Source organism: Petaurus breviceps, unplaced genomic scaffold, assembly GCF_028583685.1.
Source record: "Petaurus breviceps papuanus isolate PSGF00001 unplaced genomic scaffold, PetGlider_PUasm1.0 90784, whole genome shotgun sequence".
In the NCBI taxonomy this organism is placed as follows: domain Eukaryota; kingdom Metazoa; phylum Chordata; class Mammalia; order Diprotodontia; family Petauridae; genus Petaurus; species Petaurus breviceps.
In genome coordinates this window covers 2,087,926-2,092,477 of record NW_027187345.1, presented here as the reverse complement: position 1 = coordinate 2,092,477, position 4,552 = coordinate 2,087,926, and the positions used below count along the sequence as shown (strand labels likewise).

Here is a 4,552-nt window from a genome sequence, read left to right as displayed (position 1 = left end):
TCTCCGGCATCTCCCTGCACTTCTGCAGGGCTTAGTTATCTCATCTATAAAATGAGAGTATTGGATCAAATGGACCCTAAGATCCCTTCCAATTATGAAGCTATAATTCTAAGAGTACTTGGTATATGAGATGGAACTATAGGGATATCACAATTTAAGTCAAGCTATGTCACTCCATTCTTCGAGAAGCTCATGTGGTTCTCTCTTATCTCTAGGATAAATATGAAGTCCTCCTCTGTTTGACTATAAAGCCCCTTACAACCTGGGGGCAGCCTGCCTTCCCAGGATTTTTGCACATTACATTCTTTCACAATTTCTACCTACCAGTTAACTAACCTATATTGTTAGATCTACATAGGTACAGTATGTAGATCTTCCTATCTGTACCATAGGGGTATGCTTAAGGCAGCTCTAACCAGCCAGGAGAGCCAATTGTTAATTTTCAGTATGAGCATTTACACCTTTGAAATGAGAAAATATTATAAATCAGGGCTTGATTTATTGCTTTGGTGATTGTCTAGACTTAAGAAAGTGATGGAGGAAATGCTAATAATGCAGATTAAACTTTAAATGTACCACACGTACTTTTCCCCCTGAGAGCCAGCTGTTAAACTTTTACCAGCACAGCTTTGCCCATTCCATTTGCAGTCTATTATCTATGACTGGAATGTTCTCCCTCCTCACTAATGCCTCACTGAATCCCTAGCTTCCTTCAAAGTTCAACTGCTATTTCCTATAGAAGACTATTCTGATCTCCCCAGTTGCTTGTATCCTCCCTGTAGAAATTGCTTTGCATGTATTATTCAGTTAATTTTCAATGTTCTTGATTTTCCCAGTGTAAGATACTAGAAAGTCTAGATGGTTTCATTTTTTGTCTATATTCTCAGGGCCTAGCATAGCAATTGGCACTTAGAAAGTGCTTAATATATGCCTGTTGACTTGAGTTATTGAATAGTGTTTAGCTAGAATCCTCAGCTGGAGTCAAACAAGGATCTCATGAAATTTCACCTGTGGAAAGTAGTGCTTAGTTTTAGTTGGGGAAGATCAAGGAGGTGGAGAAGGATGGAGATTATCCCTTTATGTGTCTTTACCTCACTTCCAAAAAAAGACTGAGTTTGAAAATTTCAGGCAGAGATAGTAGAAAGAGAAAAGGAGAGAAGGCCTATACTTTGTCTTATAGAAGAATGGCAGGGGCTTGGCTTTATTCCTTACCAGGTCATATGTTCTAGATGCCAATTGGGACAAAAAGATTTTCTAAGATAGTACCAGAATGCCACCTACTCTAACAGCTGCTAGGGAGGAATCCTTCCATATTTAGAAAATAATATCTTCTTTTATAAATAGAAACTGGAGAAGACTCAAAGAATTGAAGGTTTTAAAATGTTAATTAAGGTGCTAAACATCAATTAAAAAAAAAGCAGCACGAAAGCTACCAAAACCATGCCCTAAGAGTCAATAATTAAATGTTTTCTGCAGATTATATACCAGTAAGCTCTAAGTCTTTTCAAATATAGGCTGATTTAATTTGGAGTATCAGCTTCTTAATAGAATTTCTCTGCCTCTTCATCCTTGACGGTTGTTGTTGTTGGTGTAAGTTGCAATTATCTTCATGGGCGTCTTGCTGCCAATGCCAATTTCAATAAGAGATGACCAAGTACTTCATGAAGAGATGTTTCTTGTTTCCTTTAGATGCCCCTCTTTGGGGAACTAGTGCACTACTAGGCAGCTAGGTGGTACAGTGGATAGAGCATTGGGTCTCAACTTACTAAACCTGGGTTCAAGTCTGCCCTCAGACCCTTGTTAGCTGTATGACTGTGGGCAAGTCACTTAACCTATTTGCCTCCATTCTCTCAACTATAAAAATGGGAATCATGATAATACCTATCTAACACGGATGTTATGAGGATCAAATGAGACATCTATAAAGGTCTTGGCATGGTCCACATAGTAGGAATTTAATATAAATATTTGTTCATTTATTCATCATCTTCCCGAAACTTTCTTTTGTCTTTATAATGAGGACATTAAGAGTACTGTGATTCAATTCCTCCAATACTATGCCTATAGTAGTGGCACATAATAAGTGCTTAATGAATGTTTGTTGACTGACTGGTTGGTCACTAGATGATTTCATACTTAGAGCATCAACAGCTAAATTAAGTTAGTCAGTCTAAAATTTGTGTTTCTTTGCCCCTGCCATTGTCACTGTGGACCTAAAGGAGCTGCCCAGGACTTTGTATTTTAATTGTTTTTGTGGGTTTATCATGGCTAAAGAATTTATCACCAACTGGTCAACCCAGGGGTGATGAAGCTCTCAATACTTAAGTAACTAGGCTGGTGCTTGAAAAGTAGATGAAATCAGTTGCCCCTGCAGGACTCTGCCTGCTTTCCAGCAAGGTAGAACCTGCCACAATGAAGGCATGGCCTTAAAAGATGCAGGATGACTTTCATGATGCAGTAAGACATCAGAGTAGGATTTTGTGAAGGCTTAAAAATGATAGCTGTCTAGAAGTGGATGGAAGTGCTTCATAAACAATTGAATTTCCTCTCACTAGTGAATTCACGTAAGTGAATTTTCAAAAGTACTTATTAAGCATTTACTATGTGCCTAGTACTGTGCTAAATAAATACTAAAATGCTAAATGACCATTGGTCAGGATGTTGGGACTGGATTCTTCTTTCTTTTAAAAAAAATGTATTTCACTTTTTAAGAAATGTATTTTATTCTGAACTTAAGAAATAAAACAAGCATTTCCAAACAGAAAAAAAGATGACTGTACATGGAATTGAAAATCTATTATGTATAACTTGCTATTCCTTTTAAATATATTATAACATTATCATGTAACTTTCTTTTTTCTCTCCCCCCCACACAGCTGGCTACCATGAGATATGAATGTGTGTATGTATATGTATGTGTATAAATGTATATGTATGTGTATAAATGTATATGTATATAAACATATGTGAAACCATTCTATACATACTTCTATTTATCATACTCTGAATGCAGATAGCGTTTCCCTTCACAGGTTCTTTGTAGTTAATTTGGGTATTTATTTATGCATTCATTCATTCATCTATTTATTTATTTTCAGTTAGATGTGACTTTATTACTTGAGTACATAAACCAAAATTTATGCAACCAGACCAGAGGCTGTGGATGATTCATATTTCCAATCAGGTGGGAGCACTCTCTTCGTCTTGTAGTACCGAGCCAGCCGGTGAATTCGGCTCTCATTCAGAATCAGACGGAATTTAGAGTCCTTATCCTTTCTGTTTCTCTCAAGATGCTTTCGAACAGCAACAGCTTTCTTGATCAAGTGATAAAGATCTTCAGGCAGATCAGGGGCAAGTCCCTTGGACTTTGAGAATTCTCAAAATTTTGTTGCCAGTTACAAAGCGTCCTTGTGCCACACCATGAGAATCCCTCAGGATCACTCCGATCTGGGAGGGCGTCAGGCTCTTCTTGGCCAGCTTGAAGATCTGCTCCTTCACGTCGTCCGAGGTGAGCTTCAGCCCCGTGGGCACGCTGCAGACAGACCCTTCCCGGGAGCCTGCATACGACCCATGATGGCGACGAGCAGGCAGCGAAAGAGCAATTTAGGTACTTATAATAGTCAAAATGACTTAGTTACTCAAGTTGTTCTTAAAACAACATTGCTGTTACCGTATACAATGTTCTCTTGGTTCTGCTCATTTCTCCCTTCATTATTTCATGCAAGTCTATCCATGTTTTTCTGAGATCATTAAACTGATCATTTCTTATAGCACAGTAGTATTCCATCACAATCATATCAGGCATCATCTTAACTGGAAGACCCGACGCCCATTCCAGTTCTAAGATTGTGAGAGTTAACAGATTATGATAACACAACTACCATATATTTAGCATTTTACAATTTGTGAAGCACTTACATGATCCCATCTGAGCCTCACAACAACTCTGTAAGGTAAGTGCTATTATCATTATCCTTTTACATATGAAGAAACTAAGACTGAGAGAGAGAGGCTTAGTGATTTTCCCAGAGTCAGAAAACTAGCATGTGTTGAGGCATGATTTGAACTCAACTCTTCCTTTGTCCAAGTCCAACCTTATACCAACTAGGCCACCTAGCTGCCAAACAAAATAGATACTTAGTTAGAAATGTGTAAATGCGATTTATACATCAAGTCAGTTCAACTAGATTAATTTTTGAGATTTCTTTTATGGTTCCATGATAAGTAATATAGTTCATTTCAGAATTATAAAAAACAAATAGTTGTTACTAAAACTTTGTCTAAATCAAAGGTCCTTACTCTCATGTCTATGTATTTGGATGGAAAAAATAATCTTTTAAAAAAAAAAAATTAGCCTTTGGTTTCCTTTGTAATCCTATGGATTTTATTATAGACATTTAAAAACATATTCTGAGGAAGGGTTCATAGACTTCTACAGACACCAAAGAGGTCCATGACATTGAAAAGGTTAAGAACTCCTTGTCTAATATGAGAGTAAATTGCTTCGAATGAGGACCCAAGGACTCTTTTAAATTAAGTGGTTGAGCTTTAA

The 4,552-nt window shown here is 37.3% G+C and overlaps 1 pseudogene; it reads right to left on the bottom strand.

Moving 5' to 3' along the window:
* Positions 1–3,083: 3,083 nt before the first annotated feature.
* On the bottom strand, positions 3,084–3,582 carry LOC138147336 (small ribosomal subunit protein uS15-like; annotated as a pseudogene).
* Between the last annotated feature and the right edge of the window lie 970 nt (positions 3,583–4,552).